General features: G+C 32.8%; 1 long non-coding RNA gene across 1 annotated transcript; it reads left to right on the forward strand.

Annotated features, from left to right (window-relative positions):
• The first annotated feature begins 21,392 nt into the window (after nt 1-21,392).
• LOC110916035 lies at nt 21,393-22,866 on the forward strand. The gene is made up of 4 exons (XR_002579431.2): nt 21,393-21,974; nt 22,290-22,422; nt 22,504-22,665; nt 22,762-22,866. It is a non-coding gene; the product is annotated as an uncharacterized LOC110916035 (long non-coding RNA).
• Nucleotides 22,867-24,472: the final 1,606 nt, after the last annotated feature.

The following is a 24,472-nucleotide window of genomic DNA, read 5'->3' on the forward strand; positions in this document are numbered from 1 at the left end:
ACAAGTTTGATTTTTGTATTAAAAAATTATTTCTTGAATTTATGTCGTATTGTAAATTCATATAAACTTAATCAAGTATCCATACTAGAACCAACATGTTAAAAACTATAAAAACCGCTTAATGTATTGAGAATGCTTAACGTATTGAGAATAAATAAGGTAGTGGAAGAAATCAAATGTGACGGTTACATAAATTTCTTATGTATGTATCACATTCAAAGTATCAGGTACTAGTGTATTATACGGTTCTTGTAGTTCTCAGTATATTTCTTGATTCTGATTTGAACACTCCTTTATATATATAGGATCAAGATCAAGAGAAAACCCCATTGAACTGTGAGAACTTAGAGAAATCCGACTTCCCGTGCGAGCTTTGCCCTCATTTTTGCACACACGTAAGCTGAAATGTTTAAAACACAACTGTAAAAAAAAAAAAAATCAAAGCGGTGTTTTCAACCTTTTTACGATGATGACGTTAGCATGAATCAGGACTTACATCACCTGTAAGCGTTTTTTAGGCTCCATGATGGAACGTGATGTTGTCATACCACAGAGCCACGTTGCGAGTAACATTACTCACTTGCTAAAGCCCTACTTTGTGAAAGGCATATAGGGTGCAATGTGGAAGAATTGCATGTATATCCTTGACCAAGAGCCTAAGAGTCTGATAGCACGTGTAAACGTTAAGAGAAGCTAACTCCCACGTGAGTTCTAAATGCCTTCTTTCTAACATTATGAGTTGATATGTATGCTACATTAAATGGTACCAATTACGGAAGTACTTAATTATTAACGCGCGTATGATTGATGTTATATGTCAACTTTGATTGGTTGAGAGTGTAAGTTTAAATGATTGATGTTTAATGATTGATTGTTATTTGAGGATTGATGATCATGCTAGTCTTAGTGATGGTCTTGTGAGTATAACATCGTAGCATGCATGGAGTCTTATGCCGATGTAAGCTTGTCTGACGATGTTCTGGCAGTTGATAGTGAAGATAGCTTCACAAATTGATGTTTACTTATGATTGAAGTTGATGTGTATATTTTGATGTTGGAATGTGTTTTGATGAGGCTAAACATTTTTAAACTATTAACTCCTTATTTTATTAAAACTATGACTCATTCAGCATAGCTGAATTTTTATCATGCATATCATGTTGAACATGTTGATGCTTAATAAGAAGTACACAACATGGATTGAAGGCTCTTGTTTTAATAGGCTAGCATGCTATCGACCTTAATTGACCTACTATGTTATTTGATGTTTTTATTTAAAGACAATCCGATATGTACTTGATGTTTTAGTGTAATTTTCGTTGTTATTAATGATTATGATTAGTTTAAAACTACGTTTTTATGCAATGATCTGATATGTACTTGATATTTTACTGTAATTTTCCTTGTTATTAATAAAAATGAAGTTCTCATACATTTTTACTACTCACCCTAGTTCTCAAATTATCCATCCCCTATACACACACTAAAGCGGTGCCCGTGTGATGTGACGGGAAACATAGACACTGGTAATCATGTGACATGTTAATTTTTAAAATTAAAATAATTATAGTAATACCATACTAAAATTAAAGAGAATAATATGCTCGTTTTATAGTCTATTTTTTAAAATTATTAACGTATGAAAAATGTTATGGCCGTTCAAAATTCTTGAGGAATGGTTTTAAAGTCCACATATGTTTTAGAGGATTGTGTCATATGTTTTAAAAGTTATAATTACTTCAACTTTCAAAATTATGTAAAATTACTTTTTTATCTTTCTACTATTTATTAAAATATAGTATATGTGTGTGGCTTATAAAATTACATTTTTATCTTTCTTATATGTATTATAATATAGTTTGTGTGTATGGTTAGGATCATTAGAAATCGAACCGAACCGAACTGTACACACCCCTTGTTGTACCCTAGCCTCGACCAATCTCACACTGCCATGTCAAATATACTTCAAAGTACCTTAGAACCAGTGGCGGACCCAAGATTTTTTCCAATGGGGTCCAATTTTTTCGGTGTTTAAAATTTGCATAACAAAACGTTAAAATTTTCTGGTCGGTTCAGAGCGATGTTTGAATTAGATTAAAAAAAACAGAAACAAAAGGCTATACAAAGATTGAACCCATGACCTCTTATTGGTAAAGAGGGAGGTTTACCACTACACTAGCTTTCCTTTTCTTTCTACGGTGTCCACCTAATTGTATTTATGGGGTCCTTATAAAATTTAATATACCGAATCTACCATTTTTTTTAAAAACATTAGGGTCCGGGAACCCCGACCGGCTCTATGTGGGTCCGCACCTGCTTAGAACTACAAAACACTGACGGTGTCTACCCATAAGTACTCTGGAACAATAGACCCCACTCTTTTACTCCACCCACCAATCACACACACTCTAAACATTAAACTCTCCAACATCCCAACCCTCAACCCCTTACCCTAGCGGCAAAAACAACTCGGACAAAGTACCCGCAAGGCCTATCTGTGAGGTTGGCGGCGGTGTTACCGTGTGGGTTCGAACCAGCGTCGACTACCCATGCTAGTGCCCCATCCCCCCTTATAATTTAATTAAATCTCACATTTATTTATAACTTTTATTCATCTTTAAAAAGTCTCATGCATCTTGTTCACCATCTTTATCTTTATTTAAAACCCTATATCTCATTCCCATTCTACTTCTAATAAACGATTCCAAAGAATGTTACGTGTCAACATCATATTATCCCATGATAAGACGTTACTAATAAAAAAATATTTTTTATATTTTTTAAATCAAATTAATATTATAAAATGAAAATAGTGTTTATTTTAAAATCATTACCTTAATATTCATTGTTGCTTCAAATATATCTTTAAGTAGACCAATATTTTTTTTGTTAGATTAAATCTGTTAACCTTCATACAAAATCTATCCAACTGCCCTTACTTTAACTATATTTTTAATTTATACTTATAATAATATTTTCAAATTAAACATTATCAAAAACAGATTTTTATAAAAAAAACTTATTAGAGCTACAATGATAATGATATTCTACATTTATTTATGTAAATATGATTTATTTAAATATGATTTGCAATGATAATGATATTCTGCATATATTTATGTAAATATGATTTAAAAATTGAGGATTGTGACAAGAACTCTTAAACACTTTAGAAGCAAGTTGGGTATTAATTACTATGAGCAATGGATTGTAAACTTGTGGATGAGATTATAAGTTACACCTACTTGTCTTATTGTGATCTGTAAAAAAAAGGCAGTTTCATTTAATTCTTGTAATATATGGAAATATAACTTAGTTTTCTGTCATATACAGACATTCACAAATATATATATATATATATATATATATATATATATATATATATATATATATATATACATAGAGAGAGAGAGAGCGGTTAACATACATTATGAGTAATCGTACTTAATGTACGGGACAATCCTGACTGTCAGATCAGGGATTAAAAGCTTGATTAATTAGATGCGTGATTATTTAACACATGCGTTATTATTTCAGTGGTTAACATCCATGCGTGATAATATGATAAATGAGTCATTCTTAATACATGACTTAAAAGCCATGCGTGATAATCTGATCCATGCGTGATAATCACCAAAAATCTGACGGTTAGGATAGTCGCGTACGTGAAGTATGATTATGGCTTTTGTACATTATACTTTCTCTCTCTATCTCTCTCAATATATATATATATATATATATATAGTGGAAGTTGGCTAGAAAGCCTAAGTTTCGTAGAAAGTATAGGAAGCAATAGGGAGGTGACATGTGGCTTTTAATTTTTTCTATTCAAAAGAGCATGATGGTAATTTGATTATTAATTTAATTTTTAAATATTATATATCATAAACTAACTATCCAGATATTTATGGAAACGTTATCTCATATCAATTCAAAAATTGGCAGTTACTTTAAATTACGATTTTCAAATCATTAACAATTCCTTCACGTTGTGTTTTATCAGTTACTGGTTGATCTGATTTTGGCATTCTTGATGTTGTGTTTTATCAGTTACTGGTTTCATCACAATTTGTTTTATCAGTTACTGGTTGATATCATTTTCGCATTCTTGATGTCGTGTTTTATCAATTATTGGTTTCATCACAATGTGTTATACCAGTTATGATTCATGAATGGCATGTTCTTTTGCATTTTGGGTTCTTCACGATGTGTGATAGTGTATATAACACACCAGATGTAAACACTTGATAATTGATCACTTTTTGAACACACTAATGGTATATCTACTATCTAACATATTTGTATCCATTTCAAACAAACAATTTAGATCATTTATATTAAAATACATACCCAGTTTGCTCAACAACCATAAAAAAGGAATGCAAACAAAGAAATATAACATAAACATACTACTTTGAACATAACGTCCAGAGAATAAATAAAAAAATAACAACCACACCAATCAGTGTCTTCGTCTTCAACACAACCAAGTGTCTTCGTCTTCAACATACTGTCATCATCAACCTTAAAATGGTAAAACACATCAACCTTAAAATGGTAAAACACATCAACCTTAAAACACAATGTCATCATCAACATATTCAGGTGTCATTTTAAAACACACTATCATCATCAACCTTAAAATAGTAAAACACATCAACCTTAAAATGGTAAAAAACATCAACCTTAAAACACATTGCCATCATCTACATATTCTGGTGTCATTTTAAAACACACTGTCATCATCAACCTTAACAACTAAAACAACTCTAATGGTGAATACAATTCAATTCCTATTCTAAGTGACATTATGCATAATATTCCTATTGTTAGATTATGAAACAAATAAAACAGAAAATTAGGGTTTATAAACTTAAAATCAAACAACTCACCCAATCGTTCTGGAGAGCGGAGTAGACGGAACCTTCCTCTCCCTCCGTCTCCTCTGCATCACCGGCGTTACTTTTGCCGGCGATTCAGTCACTGGCGGTGCGTTCGCCGACTAATCAGTCACTATCCATCAACTTCTTCAACCGCAGTCGCATCACCACCGTCCAAACTAACCGTATGACTAACACTCGTAACCGCCTCAGACTCTCCATCATCGGAACCAATTACACGATCAGAAACAGTCGCCGGTATATTAATATTAGAGAGAAAGGGGAAATCTTAAGGTTTTTGGAGGTGGGTTTAGAGAGAGAGGGGGAAATCGCATGCATTTAGGGATTGCTTATTGATATGACAGTTTCTTGATTTAAAATACCTCCAATTACCAAAATACCCTCACTATATTAAAAGTCTCTAATTATATAACACAGATATTACGAAAATGCCATCCATTTGATCTAAGCCATTAAATACAGTCATCTGATGGCCCAGATCGCTTCCTACACTTTCTAGGAAAAACACACTTTCCGCAAGATTCCCACTATATATATATATATATATATATATATATATATATATATATATATATATATAGGAGAAGGATCCGTTTGGAACCACCCTTTATTGCGAGAACCACGAGAACCAATGTGAACACAACCAAAAATACTTAAAAATAGCTAAAAAACACACAAATTTTTTTTAATATTTTTTATAAAAAAAATTGCTACTTTTAGTAGCCAAAAAAAATTTTATTTAAATTTTTTTGGCTACTAAAAGTAGCGATTTTAATGTAAAAATATTAAAAAAATTGTGTTTTTTTATTTTATTTTATTTTATTTTTTTGATTTTTTTAGGTTTTTTGGGGGTTTAGTTTTTAGTATTTTAGCTTTCATAGGGGGGGGGGAGGGGTAGGGTTAGGTTTTTTTTTTATGTTTTTTGGGGGGAGATTTTAATGTAAAAAATATTAAAAAAATTTGTGTGTGTGTGTGTGTGTTTTTTTTTAGGTTTTTCGGGGGGCGATTTTAATGTAAAAAATATATAAAAAAATTTTTGTGTTTTTTTTTTATTTTATTAGATTATTTTTAGGTTTTTTGAGGTTTAGTTTTTAGCATTTTAGCTTTGGGGGGGGGGGGTTGGGGGGGTTTATGTTTTTTTTTTTTTTTGGGGGGGGGGTGGGGGTTAGGTTTTTTTATGTTTTTTTTTAGGTTTTTTTTAGCTATTTTAGGTTGTGTTCACATTGGTTCTCGCGGTTCTCACAATAAATGTGGTTCTCACATGAACCTTACCCTATATATATATATATATATATAGGGGGCTGCTAGAATGAGAACCACCCCGAGTTGTAAGAACCGCGAGAACTACACCCCACGGAGCGCCGTTCGCCATGATTTTTTTTTTACAAGTAGATGTGTGTATTATAAACACAGCCGTAAAAAATCATGGCGAACGGCGCTCCGTGGGGTGTAGTTTTTTACACCACAAGTTTGGTGTTTTTTATTTTTTTTCTTTTTTCTTTTTTTTTTCACCAAACTTGTGGTGTAAAAAACTACACCTCACGGAGCGCCGTTCGCTATGATTTTTTACGGCTGTGTTTATAATATACACATCTACTTGTAAAAAAAAAATCATGGCGAACGGCGCTCCGTGGGGTGTAGTTCTCGCGGTTCTTACAACTCGGGGTGGTTCTCATTCTAGCGGCTCCCTATATATATATATATATATATATATATATATATATATATATATATATATATATATATATATATATATATATATATATATATATATATATATATATATAAACGGGATCGGGAGAAAACGATCAAAAGTGTGAGAACGGTGAGAACGCTTCCTGGCCCAACACGTGTCACGCCGCTTAGAAAATGGCGGAGGGGCTTTTTTGTCCTTTCATTTTCTGCTTTTCCTGTTCTGTTTTTTCCCAATGTTGTTTTAATTTTTGGTTTTTGAGATTTTTGGCGTTAACCAAATTCAATAATTAATGGCGTTTTAATGGTTCCATTGTATCAACATTTTGGCGTTTATGGCGTTATTTACATCGTATGCCAATGGAACCCAGGGGGCAGGAAATCTATTTGAATGACGTTTTCCAAGGCGTTTAAACAAGTTGGCCTATTGATCTGTTATTTTTTTATAAACATTTTGGCGTTTGTGGTATCTTGGCGTTTTACTATTGTTAAATTATATTCCAACCACAGGAAAAAAAATACAAGGGAAGGAAATAAATTAAAAATCCTAATCAGATCTCTTTTCCCAATCTTCAGTGTCATCAGTCTCTCTCTTCTTTAATAGTACAAGAATTGTCATCAAATATATGGCGTTTTATGTAAAACTTAACAAACCCATGGGTTTGATTTTTTTTTGCCTGCTGGTCTGTTGAACTGTCTTTTTGTGTGGATGTTTGGGGACATAGATCTATGGCGTGAGAGTGGGTTTTTCGCTTTTTCTTTATCTGGATCTTCATCTTTAAAGTGAACCCACTCTTCAGTGTCATTGACCGTTTCTCCTCATCCAAACCTTCTTCAAGAACAAAAAATACAAAATGCCATATGACTGGCATCAATATCTTTTTTCTGAAATTTTGTCCATCTCATGTAGCAAAAGCTTTCTGAGGTACTCCCCTCTGATAACAATTCATTCAGTTTATTTGTTGGCGTTTTACAGTGGGTGGTATTTAGTAGTATTTGGCGTTTGTTTTTTTTGGTTTGATCAAATGGAAGTTGCTGAGATGTATCATTTTATAGGATGTCTTTGTGGCGCCTAAATTAGGCGGTGCATTATTATAATAAAGTATTTTGTCTTTTCAGTTACTGTTTTGTAATTAATGTTTTTGATAAGCTTTATCTCTGAAGTCTGTAACACGTCCCATCTTTCAAGTTTGGCGTTTTAGATTCTTCAGTATTTAATGATTTTGTATTTACTGTTTCTAGTTACATTTTCAAGTTTGCTTTTTATTTATTTTTTCTTATTTTTATTTTTTTTTATTTGGGTTTTTTGTAATAATTTTTCAAAGTAATTTTATTAAAGTTTGGCAGTTTTTTGGTGGCGTTTAACTGGATGATATCGTTTTAAACAAGCATTTTGGCTGTTTTGGCGTTTTTATTATATAACAATTAACTGAAAAGGAAAATAAAAAAAGAATACATAAACAATTGATCTTCCAAATCTTCTCTGTCTCCAGTCTCTTTCTTTCTCTTTTTTGAATCATGTTAACTGGCTGGTTCGACTTTCGTATGATTCATTTTGTTTTTTTGTTTTTCAAGTAGTTTTTTGTGTTGCTGTTTGGAAGCACACAGTCTGACATCAGCATCTTTTTCTTGAATATTTGTCCATCTCATGCAGCAAAATGTTATTGAGTTTATATCCTTCAGCCAACAATCTTGAATTTTTACAATCAACGATGTTTGATTTTTTAAACTTTTTTTGGCGTTTTACCGATAAAAAGAACGCCACGAAATAAAATCACCTTAAACCTCAAATTTTGATCATGCTAAAATCAATAATGTTTTGCTGTATGAGATGGACAACATTGTTAATCCTCGGTTAAGAAAGATAACTGACAATATTGTCCACCCCATACAGCTAAACTTTATTGACAACAAACCTAAATAATGTTTTTGTATGTTTTGGCGTTATAAATTTGATGGAATTTTAGGATAAGTCAATGAGATTTTACTCAATGAAATGGACTATATCCTCACTTTAGGATTTTGTCTATTTCATTGAGCGAAATCTTACTCACAGCCAAACTGAATTTCAAAAAAAAAAAAAAAAAAACGTTTTTGGGGTTGAAGATATTTGATGTTTGGGTTTTTTGGCGTTTCTAAGGCGAATGGGTTATATGAAATATGGCGTTTGGGTTTTTGTGTGTGTTTTTAACTGAAGGTCTGAGATGTTGTGTATATAGGATTTTTTTGGCGGTTTTTTAAGGCGGGATTTTACTATAGTTAAGTTTGGTGTTTTATATTTAATGGTGTTTTACTTAGAATGGTCTGTGATTTTTGTTTTGGGCGTTTTATTTTATGATTTGGCGTTTTATGTGGAGTAGTCAAAAGACCCTTTTACCCTTAATAAAGCGCGTCCACGTAATAAAATTGATGTTATTTACGAAAATGCCACCGCGCCAATCTAGTCCATAAATTGTTTTGTTCGAACGATCGTTAAGCGTTCTCCCCGTTCTCACACTTTCTATCGTTTTCTCTAAATCCCGACCCTATATATATATATATATATATATATATATATATATATATATATATATATATATATATATATATAAATTTGGGGAATGAATAAAAATAGAAGGAATGAGAAGGAAGGCTCTAAATTTAATTTCGCCAAATTAAGTAAAAAACCTTAGGTGTAAAAAACCTTAGGTTTTTTTCCTTCAAATTTTAGGGATAAAACTATTTGAGAGGATGAGATATGAATGTTGTTATAGATTATTATCATCAAACTTATGTCAAATAGAAAACAGAAAAGGTTGGTTTCTTTAATATTCATTTATCAAAAAGAAAAGTTGGGCCTATTTTTATTTGTAAAGAGTTGGGTTATGAAAGCTTGGCCTATGAGCAGCTGCTTTTTTCCTAACTTCTTAATAAAGAAATAAAAGTTATCACTTGAATAATGTAAAGAAACTAACAATAAAAACATATTACATATCTAACAGATTATTAAAATTAGAAATATATTAATAGATATTAAAAAAAATCAGAATATTACAAAAGGACTTAAAGGATGTATATTTACGATTTTGTATATTATAAATTAAACTGGGTTAAAATCTCATATATTACACAATTTGAATTAGTAAAACTTGGTGATGAAAATGAGAATCACAACTCTTACATTTAGAAAAATGAAAACAAAATAACGGTCAATTAAAATTTTATTATAAAAATAATAAAAATAAATAATGAAAGTGCAAAGTTGATGAAAATGAAACAAGGAATGTATTAAATATATTATTGAAAGAAAAATTAGGCGAATTTATAACAGGTAATGATCTACATGAAAGTTAAATGGGTATACCGTTTAGGCGAAAATGTATATTTAAATAAATATTGTAAGAATTAAAAATAAATTAATATTATGAATAGAGATAGAGATAAAGAAGAGCTAAGAATAGAGATATAAATTATATACAAATTTAACATGTATATTACTATATTGTACGAATTAAAAATTAAGATCTAAATAAATATTGTAAGAATTAAAAATTAATATTTAAAGTAAAACTAGTATTAAGCACCCCTTCGTTGCGGCGGGGGCGAACACTAATGCCACACTACTGCCAGCGACCACTAACACTGAAGTTGCGGCGTGTTAATGCGAAGAAATTAAACCGAAACGTAAAACATAGAATAGAACAACTAAGTTGATCTAGGACTCGCGTGTTACGATGAACCTACGTCTATTTTTTCCCGTTTAACTGGTTCATCGTAATCTATATATAATATATATTACCACTATACAATATCTCTATATCATTACCACTATACAAACCATAATGCATACATTACAATAACCATTGCATCAATATGTTACAAATTATACAATTATACAAACCATAATTCATGCGTTACAACAACGCAAAACAAAACAAAATATGAGATGAGGAAATGTGGCTATGGCCTATGAGTATAACTAATTATGCAGAACATACAACAAAATATGAGATAAGGAAATGTGGCTATGAGTACAACCGATTATGCGTAACATACCACCCTCAATGCACATATATGTTCCAAATTTATAGTATATAATATAATAATTATAAAAGGTATATGTGAGAAAATAATTCTGGGCGTAATACGTATCAATATACGTCTTAGCAAAATAACTTCAAATTTAAAATGTTTCCGTATGTAGTATATGGCTAAGTAAATTTTCAATCAATTTGTTTATCATAAAAATCATTGTATGTTTGTGTCATTGTGTGTGAGCACATGACTCGTACCGATGCAATGATTTATGAATAATTATCTAGACGACACATATGTTATTTTAAAGTTTTATTTACTTTTTGTTTGCCAACTAAAATTATCTACACTTGGGGAATTACATGTTTGTTGCAATGTCGTGTTCTCTACTTTTAAAAATGGTTGTTCGGTGAAAACAAAGTAGTGAACTCATATATGCGTGTGGCGTTTGCTACGGGCTCGAAGCATTTCTTGAAATATCATGAACGTAACTTGTATAGATCCTATTATTATATACACAGTATCACTAATCACGTCGTGTGGTTTGGATCATTTCATTACTTTCTTCAAAATTTATTTAAAAAATATCATTATAACAATAATGGTGAAAAGCATATTGGGTTAATCAATGTATAAACGTCGTCATCAAAAAAGAATTGAGAAAATCGTTATCTGCCTTTTATCACATTATAAAAGAGCAAAAGATGTACATAAAGTATAGAGAAAAAGAAAAAATATTTTTAAGGAATTAGAATATTATATATGAATGCTTTATAATTATCTTTAGTGTAAATATTAATTTATATGACAACGCAAAACACATCAATCATTCAAGTATATAATATATATTTCCTAAATCACATTTTACGACTTCATACGAATAATCAAAGTACATATGAAGTCCTAGGTTTACAAAACAATTCAATATAATTAAATTAAATAAGAGTAATTGATTTGTAATAATTTCTAATAGATGTCATTAATTAGTCGTCAATAATCTTATGGTGGAGTGGTAAGGGAGTGATTTATGTTTCTAAGAGACTCAAGTTCAATTCCTGCTTCTCCCTATTAGTTTTCAGCGGCACCTGGTGATGATGGGAGACTAGGCGAGTAGGCGGCGATCGCTAGTTCGATCCTTGAACTGAATGGGTTTTACCTCACCGCACTGTCGTGCCTTGGGCGGGTGTTCACGGGCTTCTGCCCTAGGTGACGGTTTTCCCCAGTTCGGAGACGGGTGTATCCCGATGTGGTGAATTTCGCCAGTAGCCCATTTGGATGATTCGTTGGCCGTTCAAAAAAAAGATGTCATTAATCATTTGCAGTCTCACTTTTGAATATTCACTCTGCCAGTCCAACATTTCACCTATTTTTCCTCCACCGGTCCCTCATTAAAAAAAACTTAATGGAGTTAAAGTTTTTTCCAAATTACAAATAGATGTTTAGGCTTTTGATCAGAATAATGATATGAGTCGATTGACGTAAAACTTACCTCGAAACGGTGCTCCAAACAACTTGATTTTTGTTAATTGGAAGTTTAAACACTTGAATTGAAGCACCGTTTTCGTCGTTTGGAGCACAGTTTCGACGTAAATTTTACATCAATCGACTCGTATCATCGTTCTGATCAAAAACCCTAAAACATCTATTTGTAATTCGGCATTAAGTTTTTTTCACGAGGGACCCGTGGAGGAAAAATAGGTAAAAGGTTGGACTTGCCATGGGAATATTCAAAAGTGAGACTGCTTATAGCCAATAACATCTACTAGGGATTATTGCAGACCAATTTTCCAATTAAATAATGATACACACTAGATACATTATAAGGCAAAAAATCACATGAATGTATGGTTAATTAGTTATTTTTTCCAATCTTAATCTAAAGTCAGTTTATGGGACTGTTATTAGCGACGATTTTTCAATTAGCTTTTTTTTTGAACGGTGGAATTTTATTAGAAAACCAAAACTAGCAAGATGCTAGCAAAACAACACAAGAAACAAACAGATTACAAAAGGCTGAAATTACACCAATTTGACCATTCTAACATGTTCATCTTCGCTCGACGTTTGATCTAGAGAAAACTTGTGGTTTTTATATCCGCCAATAATCTTGAGATATCTACTCTTTTACCTGAGAAAATCACGTTGTTGCGTAGTTTCCATAAGCTCCAACATGTTGTTAAGATGATAGCGTGTACCATCTTCTTCGTAGTGGCCGGCCTGTTTACATGCTTATGAACCCGAAGAAGATCTGAGATTGTGAAGGCATAAATGGGCGAAATAGAGAGCCATCTAGACACCAAATGCCATACCACAGAACTGATATAACATGATCCAAAGACGTGCTCAACTGTTTCGTACCTATCACCGCACAGTGGGCAAGTGACCGAGGCTAAGGTGATATTTCTTCTTTCTAACGCTGATTTCGTGGGCAAACGATCAAGATTCATCCTCCACCCGAAGATGTTAACTTTGCGAGGAACCCATCGGTTCCACTCGAATTTTTCCACATCATTCTGTACGTTATTGTTTTGAAGCATTTTTTTGATCTCCTTTACCGAGAATTCGTTTGAGTGATCCGATGATCAACCCCATTTATCTATTGAATCAGAAATGGTGGTTTGAGAGATGATGTTGTTGAGTTCCAACAGTTCTGCCATTTCTTGATGTGATGAGGGCTCTCGTGCCCAACTCCATTTAGGCCCAATTACTAGCCCATTATCCGAAACCTCCAGTCTTTCCCGAACACAACATCCTTTTAGTTTTTCCAACCCGAAAAGTGTCGAAAATCTCGATTTGAGTGGTAGCCCTGTGACCCAAGTATCAGTCCAAAATTGAGTATTTAGACCATTGCCCAATGTGCTCACAAGAAGGTTGCAAAGATGGATGTTTTTAATGCTGAGGATTTTTTTTTTTTTTTTTTTGATGATGCTGTTCCATACACCTGACAAGCCTTTTTTTATAGGTAAAAAAATTACCATGTTTCGGATTGTAGTGAATGGACATGATAACTTTTCTCCAGAGTCTCTCGGGTTCCGATTTGAATCGCCAAGCCTATTTCGTCAAAAGGCTGTGGTTTGCGTCTTGCAGAGGAGATAACCCAAGCCCCCCATTGATATCGGTGGAGTGACAATATCCCATCTAACCCAATGCATTTTGCTACGAGCATCGGTGTCTCCCTATAAGAATTTTCTTCTAAGTTTCTCAAGCTTGTCAATCACATTCCCGGGAGCCTGATAAAGAGAGAAATAATATAATGGTAGTGAGTCAAGCACCGATTTGATAAGTGTTAATCTTCCACTAATAGACAAGGTATTGGCTTTCCAAAGAGAGAGCCGTTTTTGGAAAGTTTCAATGACCGGTGTCCAGTTCTGGTATCGATTCATCTTCCCACCCACCATGAGGCCAAGGTACGAAAATGGTAAAGACCCGTTGTTGCACCTGAGAAGATTGGACATGTGATTGTTTTCTTCTGTCGTCGTACCAACCCCATAAAGACAGGACTTATGAAGATTAATTTTTAGTCCAGAAACTAAGAAAAAACATCTCATAAGCCGTTTTATATTGATGATACTTTCCTCCTCCCAAGATCCTAGAAGCATGACATCGTCCGCAAAAACAAGGTGTGATATTTTAGGACCATCGTTTGGAAGAGAGATACCTTTAATCAAACCCGCCAATGTTGCACTGGTCATGAAGCTCAAAAGGGCTTCCATTGCAAGAATGAAAATGAACGGAGACAGGGGATCACCTTGTCTCACACCCCTAAAGCATTGAAACTCACCAGTCGGTGATCCATTGACCAAGACTGATGATCTAGAAGAGACCAGTATTCCTTTTATCCAAATCCTCCATTTGTTTGGGAAATTCATTTGTTGGAAGACCATGTCAATAAAGTTCCAGCTTATAGAATCGAAGGCTTTTTCGAAATCTATTTTAAAAAAGAATGCCTTTGATTTGTTCACATATCGATGTTAATGTGGCATAAACATTTGGCAGTTTTTATAGTTGAAAAGCTCTATGTTTGGTTAACCCTATAATTGTGTTTTACTCTAGCTTATATGCATGTACAAGGGTGTAAAATTTGGCTTGAATGGTCTAAAAATAAACGTCGAACTTGTGCAAACTCTCCGACTCACGCACTCGGCATTTGTTCAAGTTCGCATGATTGACCATTATTGAGTGTTGTAAATGACGGTTTCTTTGATCTTTGTTAAGCAATTTAAGGAGCGTTTATGGTATTGCTATAAAACACACTAATACTTAAGAAAAATCTTTTTAAAGAACTCTCTTGTTCCATTTCATGAAACCAAGGGACCGATGTCTCTTACTTGTTAGAAAATCTCTAGTCAATCTCCTTTTTTAACAAACGATTAAATACCTAAAAAACTTGGTGTTATATCGGACATGTAAATTCATCTCCATTAGTACATGCAACTGGTGTTTCATCTATTGTATCCTCTGAGATGAAATATTTTCATGGAGATGTGACATCTGTTTTAAAGGACTTATGTTCGCGAAGGCATCAAATGTTTCTTATTATGCTCAATTTTTGCAGTCGAAGACATTGCTTTATGTAGTATGGATTTTTACTTTAATTTTGATATGTTTGTAAAACGTATTGTACTATGTGTATTGTTTTTTTAAAAGAGATTGTTTCTATTCTTTTTGCAAAGGTAAGCAAGTACATACAATGTTCACACATAAGTTACGAGACAAATATACAACTTTTTTGGAATTATCTTTAAACTTACATTGTTTTCATCTTTCTCGTTTAGGGGCATAAATGAGCCAAACTGAAGCTCGCCTTGTTTAAGTTATGTGAGTTTGAGCTCAAACTTTGCCCGTGGGTAGATTTCAATCTCGAACCTGGCTTGTTTTTGTTATTTATTAAATATTTTATTAATTCATTTATAATTATTTTTTAAGTACTTTTATAATTATAAAATTGTTAAATACATTATATTATTAAGTTATTTTTAATAGTTTTATACGTAATTAATAATAATAATAATAATAACAATAACAATAATAATAATAATAATAATAATATGTAGATATATAATTAATCTTACTTTAATAAACGATACCAAAGAATACCACGTGATAACACCATAAATGTCACAACTTAAAAATTAGTTTTTAATCAAAAAGATTTTTTTATTATTTTCTGAATCAAACTAATATAATAGAATGATAACATTATTTTATTTTAAATCCTTACATTAATATTTTTCCTTACTTCAAATATATTTTTAAGATGACCAATATTTTTTATATCTTTAATTATAATTTATAATGATAATAATATTTTTTTAATTAAACCTTACCAAAAATATATTTTTATGAATGACATTTATATTATATTTATAATAATAATGATATTTTAAAACTAAATCATTAAAAAGAATCATAGAATCTACAAACTTTTAAGTATAATGATAAACTACATGATATGTTAAATTTTAGTTATTATAGAGAATGGTCAAATGTAAACCCACATATAAACTTTAATATTTTTTTTATATTTAAGCCATATTACGTGATCAATAGTTGCAGATTAATTATAAACAAAATTATGGGTTATTTACTTATTTAAATCTTTTTTTTTCAATGTTTATCTATACGATGTAAAAATAACTAAGAAGCTTCCTAAAGAATTGATAATTAAGCACTTAAGATCTATGTAACTTAAGATCGGGTCGGACTTGTTAACTAAACGGATTTTTTAACAGCTCGAGACCGTTGAAACTCGGCTTGATTCGAGTTTTTAGTAAGCCATTCACTAGTAGCTCACGAGTTGCTTGACTTGTTTACACCCCCAAGTCTTGTTCCATGCATGAAGGACTCGCCGAGCTTGTGAATTTTACTTGCAACGTTTCTTTTTCTGTGTGAAACTTGAACTAAATTTTATTTTTACAAGTTAAACAGTTGCTAGGGATGTCGACCCGCACAAAGGATGCCCACAAACTCAAAAGTTAGTCACTACTAACTGGGGACTGGGCCGGCCAAGGATCAAGACGCGACAATGACACGCATGTTTTACAATCGAGTCGTGGGTACGTACCATTACCATCCCTGGTGCAAAAGTGCTGTAGTATATGCTTTGTCAAAACTTTTCCATGGACCGGTCCCTTTGTTTATTAAAGGTTAGAATTAATAAAATGGACAAAGATTTCGCACTCCCACAGTACATTTCACATAGTTATCAACCAACTGTTTTATATGTTGATAAGGTTGAGGGTGTGGTTTAAAACCCCTAGGGGGTTTATAGTGTCACGTCAGAGCCACATCAACGACATGTCACATAAGGGGCTTTAAAGCCCCCCCCCCCCCAGCGCTCGTTACTACAATGGAGCCCTCTCCATGACGCCACCCCCCCCCCCTTAAACGCCCAGAGGGTGACTATAGGGCGCTAAAGAGCGCTAAAATTGATGATTGGACAAGGGCGCTCAACCACATCTCTGGCCTAATGTGTCCAAAGGGCACAATGTCTATAAATTACAGAAAGCCAAGTGATGGTGGTGGTCATATCTAGAAAAGTTGGTGCACTTGAATATGTGTTGGGATATTATTTATAAATAACTCCAACTTGAGGAAGGTGACCAAATAAAGCAACATAAAAGCCAAATTATTTAAAACCATCACTCTCCCACTCCTACCTATCCCATCCACAACCAAAGAAGCAAAAAGGAAACATTTCAAGGCTGCTATTGTTGACACAAAGCCCAAAAATGAATTACTACGGATTACATAGAGGTGGGAAAGACGGGTTGGTTAACGAGTTAAAACGGATAATTCTTTGGGTCGGATTGAGAGTACTCTCATGATGGCCCTAAATGTATTTTTATTTCCAATATTGATCAAAATTATATTAAACTAAGTGTAAAAATTATGTTATTTGATAACAATTAAAAAAAAGTGAATACAACTATACAGACATAAAAAACAAGCAAACAAACATAGTCAGTAAAGTCACACACATAGCAAATTTATTTTGTAGGGTATGGAGAGAGTGGGGTAAAACCAAACATTTCTTTTATCCCATGGAATAGGGATGTTGCTCTAACTAAGAGCATTCACATCTATTCCATCAAATTCTGTGTGTTGAGTTTTTATAATATAAAGAGTATAAAAAGTGGTTGTGAGTGGAGGAGAGAGAAAAATTTACTGTTCATCTGTATATTTGGGGGGACACTGTTCACCCCCTATAATTTTTTAACATATTTTGAAAGTGGTTGTAAGTGGAGGAGAGAGAAAAGGTAATGATAAATGTATAAATGAATATTATTTAATTAAAAAGGAAAGAGAAAATATAGTGTTTTTAGTGTAATTTAGGGTGAAAATATGGTGGAATGGATGTGAATGCTCTAAGACCTGTGGCTCCAATACCCTTTTTTTACATGCACAATATAGGAATCCAGATACTACTATCGTTAGCATAAAGATATAGTAGTAAACTATCACTAGTGTAGAGTGGTGACTAACTATAGGAGCATCAGATAAAAACTAAAAACGATAAAGGGCAAACAAACGAGACAAACTAGGGCTAGCCCTTTGAAAGTATCTATACATTCCCCTAAAAAATCAAACGGCAAGATAACGCTAAGGCCCCTAGAAAAAATACTAGACAAATCTATACACTCCCGTAAAAGTCCATAGCTTTAATCCAACGTCTCCAAAAATTCTTATCCCCAATCATGTCCTCATATAGGTGCAAGTTTAATAAGTCCTGCCTAATCTGCTCGTTCTACATCAGTTTGGGCATGCCACTGAATACAACTATCCAAAAGGTTATATCAATTATAAATAGAGTTGGGACTACTTTCTACCCAATTTACCCACTTGACCTATTAGGGATCAACGAATAGACTCGTCTCCTCCTATTATGGTTTTCCACTACCAGCGATGCAGAAAACGAAAGAACCGATGTGCATTCGCGTCTAATTAGCCTAAGACCGGCCTACCAATCCACACAAAATGCTGAAAAAGATAAACACTTTTTCACTTTCTTTTTGTTCCTTTTAGTGGCAAAAAGAAAGAGGGAGTTTGACTTCTACAAGTAATAAGTAGTACTATTATTATTGAATTGAAATGTGCACAATGTAAATTGTTAATCATGAGCGCACTAAAAAATCAGAATAAATTGCTTTTTCCTGAAGGAATATTTGTTTCTGGATATATAAATATAAGGCCACCTTATGCCACTATCTTTTTTCTCTTGTTTTTTTAAATATAAAGCTGCAACTCTAGTACTAATTTACCTTTAGTTTTCACTGTAGAATGTTAGTTTTTGGTATTGATCTTCGCATGGCAACAACTATTTCACCTTACAGTAATAATGATATATTATACCTGCAAATATCTTCAAAATTATTGAGGCAACATGAAGATAGGATAGGACGCATGCATGGGATAATCTGAACATGCAGCTTGTGCTATTTCATCTATTGCATGTCACCTCATTATAAGTTTGAAATTTGCAAAATAAATAAATAATGTTTTTCCTAAAGTTCTTGCTTTTTCATTAAGGTTCTTCCCTTCTTCAACTTATATATTAAAAAAGAAAAATTAAAGATGAGCTTTTTTTATGTGGCCTATAGCTTCTGTTGCTTTGTGTAACACTTTCTAGTGTATAAACAGATGGTAATAATATAGGTTGGGTGGTTTTGTTAACGGATCAAAACGGGTTTGGGTCAAAACAGTAGATTATTTACTTTTTTTTATTTGTTTCCGTTCGGGTTCAGCAGCCGCTAACTAAAGTAGTATGTCATCATTATTGACAAACATCCGCGAAAAACAAGTAGCGCCCTAGTTTAATCGGGTGCATTCCATGTTTGGTAAATGTAATCATTCTCTTTATTCAGATGTATCACCTTTAGCTTGTTAGAAGCCAAGAAGCTGATAAAAGTATTTAAAGGTCCCACCATTATGTGAAATGTGTACTTTCCAGTTATTCAACCACCAAAGCAAAGCAAAATAAATGTGCAAAATGTCTACTTCAAACATTTGTACCATCATATGTGTTCTTTTTGTAGCTTTGGCATCTCATTGTTAAATTGGGAAATAGAGTGTCGTGTTTATCGGATGATGCATTTAATCATAACTGGCTAGTTGTGAGGTTGTTCACGTCCGCTATCATTCATGGGTTGTGGATATATCTTCGGCAGCTCAGTTTTTCTGTTGTATCCAACATCGTCGTTTTCTTGTAGTACAAGTGTACAACTCTAGAATACCTCACAAGTTTTTTCTCAATTCGGCAGCTCAGTTTTTCTGTTGTATCCAACATCGTCGTTTTCTTGTAGTACAAGTGTACAACTCTAGAATACCTCACAAGTTTTTTCTCAATTCGGCAGCTCAGTTTTTCTGTTGTATCCAACATCGTCGTTTTCTTGTAGTACAAGTGTACAACTCTAGAATACCTCACAAGTTTTTTCTCAAGATTTTCTCTAATCTTTAAGAATTATGAACATGTAATACACTAATACCTAACATTCGTAATAGGCTAAACATGTGATTTTTCTAATGTGATTCTGATTTATCATCAAATTCCTTTAGTAACTTCTATGTAATTGGGAACAAAAATTTTCAATTAATTAGAGTAATAACAAACTAAAAACCTATTTTAACAAATTTGAGTCAAAGAGTTTGGTTCACAAAAAAAAATTAGATAGAAATTGAAATCTATTAAATTAATTGAAATTTAAATAAATTGGAAGTTATAGAGGATTGAGATTAGAGTTTGTCAATGAAATTGAATTTGATGGAATTATAGTCGATAGGGGTGTCTACGGTTCGGTTTGGTTCGGTTCACTTCGGTTTTTGGGCGAAACCGAAATGTCAGTTTTCGGTTTTTTTTCGGTCTTTACACTAGTTCGGTTTGGTATTTCGGTTATTTCGGTTTTTAGAACAAAATTATGTAAGATTAAAAAATAAAAAGTATAATTTAAAATTTAAGAATCTTTCTTATATGTTTACATTTAAATTATTATATTTATCATTTTTAGTTAATATTGTTCACATAAACATAACCTTCTAATCTTTTTTTGTGTTTCTCTAAAGTTTTTATTAAGACATTTTTTATAATACTTTGAAGATCATTTAATTTTTATATTATTTTTTTATTTCTTGTATGTAATAAATAAATCATTTCAATTATAAATAAACATGATAATGTTTTTATTATAAATACTTAACATTCAAAGAATAAAATTAATAATTTCTACTAACATTGGTTAAACATTTAAACAACTTAAACCTAAACATAATAATATATGGACTAAGCCTACTGTTGTAACTTATTGGTTCGGTGTGGTTTATTTCAGTTATTTAACATGGTTATCCGAAACCCGAACCAAAATTTTCGGTTTCTAAAAATCCGAAAACCGAACCGTCGGTTTTTGTTCCGGTTCGGTTTTTTTGTTCGGTTTTGTCGGTTACTTTGGTTATGGTTCGATTATTTAGATTTTCTGCTCACCCCTAATATTAGTCCATGATTCGTTTAGTTGACAAAATAATCATATTTGGTTTCTAAATTTATTCAAGGAGTTCTAAATGTGCAACGGTGGTGTGGTGATGGTGGTGGCGTTAACGAAATGGATGTTCAATTTATTTAATTAAAATAATTAACAGAATTTATTCTGGCTATAATTTGCCATTCTCATTGATCTCGTTAATTTGTATAACTAAAGTGGAGTGAACTTTTGCAAAGAAGCTTTTAGAATTCATTCGGTTAGTATTTACATTCGGTTAGCATTATATATATATATGGATCCCATTAAGTCTAACTAACTCTTAAATCATTTTTGGTCATTGGATTTGGCTGAGATTTAATCTCAGCCACTTAAACTCATAAAAATAACTGCTTTTATGGCAGTTCAGGACGGTTCTTTATGGTTATCAGCAGTTCCCCCTTTTTCTCCTCCCCACGTTGCAGGTAACCTCCAAATTTACTGTCTCCTTTTTTTCCTCCCCACGTCGCAGGTAACCTTTATATACCCTTCCTCTTCTACAAATCTGATATATACATAGCTTTCATCAATCACTATCTCAAACCTTCATTCAATCGCAACTGGTAAGCATCTAGATTTAAATTAGGGTTATGATTATAATTTTTGTGTTCGTGTTACTACCCCACCAGATTTGCCCCTAAATTCCTATCCCCTTTCAAGTTGCAGATGTTTTATACCCCTACTTTCCTGTTCTTTCTCTAATTTGATCGTTAATCGCTTGCAGCAATCCATGTCAGCTTCGTAAGACCAATAATTGAAGCTTCGTTTTGCAGAGTTGGTAGATGACTGACAAGGACTGAATCATTATGTCGATTCGTTTGGAATTTATCTTACACGAATATTTTCAGCCTAATTTAAGGTTTGTTTTTTTTTTAATTTTAGATATAAATCCATCTATTTGCTTTAAGAAGCTTCTTTTATTAGAAAAAAAAAGTAATAGTTGATGATTTTACAAATTCATAGGACTACATTACTACAAATGAACTGATCTGAGATTAACATGAAGGATTTATATCATGAAAATGATAGGATATGTATCTCGATGTATAAAGGATCTTGGGAAATCCAGTGAACTTTATGTTTCTTTTAAAGAATGAAAGGATCGGTCCAAACACCTTCGGACATTCTTTAAATTTCTTTTGTTTTTTATTACTTTGTTTTTTAATGATGGCAGGTTGACTCTGGCTTTTTTTGGCTACAGACGTGTTCTTTCTTGCCTTCATATTGTTTTGTATGTAGTCCTATCGGCTGCTTTTTGTTTTTGCTTGCCCTGCATTATTGCCTTCATGTACTACATCAACCGCCAGGTGAAAAAGATGAAAACCTTTTTAATTTGGTTTGATTTTGTTTCTTGCTGATTTTTACAACTATGTGAATTGAATACACAGGAACGTGCATCGGATGGTGAAAATCAGGAGCCTACCCAAATACAGATATGTAGTGTCCAATGCTGACGTCGAGCAACCTGATGTTAGTGCATGTAGAATGATCCTTATGTGGACACATGGCCAATACTTCTCCACTGAGCGTGTTTTTCTAATTGAGATGCGGTATATATTTTCTCTCACTATTACTTACTATTATAAAGCTGATAATACCTAAGATTTAGCTATTTACTTATCACATTATGTGTGTTAATTTTGAAGAGATTGCAATTTCGGCCATGGGTCAAAATGGTTGTGCTTCATCTTAAATGGGTCAAATAGAAAAGGTAAAATGGGAATGGTTCATACGGGTCAAACGGGTGAGAGTCATGCAAAGTCTATTACCGCATACAATATCCTATATCGTCTTATTCAAAGGTTTATATTATTATTGTAGTAATAATAATAATGTGTGGTTTGAATTTGGAGAATTTGGGCAAGAATTATGGTTTACTTTACATAAATGGCTGGAATGTATGTCCTACTTGGCAAAGAAGATTCTTAGACGAACTTGATTTATTCATCCTCAATACGTATATATGCTCAACTTCTATGGCCTACAAATTTTCTTCTTATTTTATTCTACTGTTTTTTTTTTTTTTATAATATGGCGGGGCAGTTATGCAGATTCTTTGATGCACAATACAATAGTGGCTGAGATGATTTATTGTTTAGAGCCAAACAAGATGGGTGAGGTTATTAAAGTGATCGAAGACTCATTAAAAACCTCGTGTGTCTGTGTAACTTTTTTTTGGGTTTAAGTTTTTGTTTGACTTCTTATCAAATTGTTTATTGTTTTTATTTTATTTTAACTTGTCTTTTCTTATTTTTTAGATAGAAGCACGTGTATATATATTTGTCTCACTGTGATTTTATGTTTCATTTCAACTTGACTATTTTCTTCTTCAATTAGTCGTTAAAGATGGGTCAGAAGCAACCAGTGGGTCGGAACACCGTGGGTCAACTGGGTAGGAATGAAGACCCATGGACATGTCCGTAGTTGAATGGCCATGCACCCACATTTTTCAATCACTGCAATTCTTTTATTGCAATTTACTTTTTAGTTTGTTTTCTTTAATTTATGTTGGTTACTTAGTTTTGTTTTAACTATTTAGTTTTTTTTTTTTTTTTTTTTTTTTTTTTTCTAAAGGATAGGAACATGGCTTGTAATTTCTGTTATGTAACTATTGATGTGAAATGAACGTAGTGTGTATTGATGATTAAACTTATTTTCCTGAGTTTTTCTCTTTTGTGAGTAACTAGGTTTTTCTATTGCTAATTCAAATTTGGCAATTTGAATGGTGTTCTTTGGATCCTATTGTTAATACTAGTGGCAAATATGTATCTAGTGTTAATCGTAGGCTGCCCTACGAGCCCATTTCGAGTGGTGTTTCTGTATCTCAATCAACTTGTAGCCTATCTATTTCATTTGACTTCAAATTATCTACCCGTTACCTACTTTAAATTATCTACCTGTACCTACTTTGATTCCTATCATGACCACATTGAACAAATTCAAATCATAGTTGCCCTGCAGTTATTAAACCGCGTTGGATCATTACTAGACAAGTATACTGTTTCTTTCGGCATTTGGGGTTTTCTTACTGTTTCTTTCGGCATTTGGAGTTTTCTTATCTATTAGGGTGTACGGGGTGGAAGCGACAAGGGGAACGGCAAGCCCCTTTGCCGCTCGGGGACACCGCCGCCCACGTAGTCTCTCGCGCTGGTTGTGTTCAAAGGGGGGATATATGCCGCATGCGGTGAAGTTTTGAGAGAGGGGATATAGGTGAGGCTCACTAGGATTCAACCAGTCGTATTTTGTTTTTGTTTTTTTTAAATGGTTTGGGGAAACCACCCGCTATGTTTTTTTGAACAAGAGGGGAGAATGAGAGGGGAAATGACATGACATATTATGACTGGGTGAATGAAATTT

This window comes from Helianthus annuus, chromosome 16, assembly GCF_002127325.2.
Source record: "Helianthus annuus cultivar XRQ/B chromosome 16, HanXRQr2.0-SUNRISE, whole genome shotgun sequence".
Taxonomy (NCBI): Eukaryota; Viridiplantae; Streptophyta; class Magnoliopsida; order Asterales; family Asteraceae; genus Helianthus; species Helianthus annuus.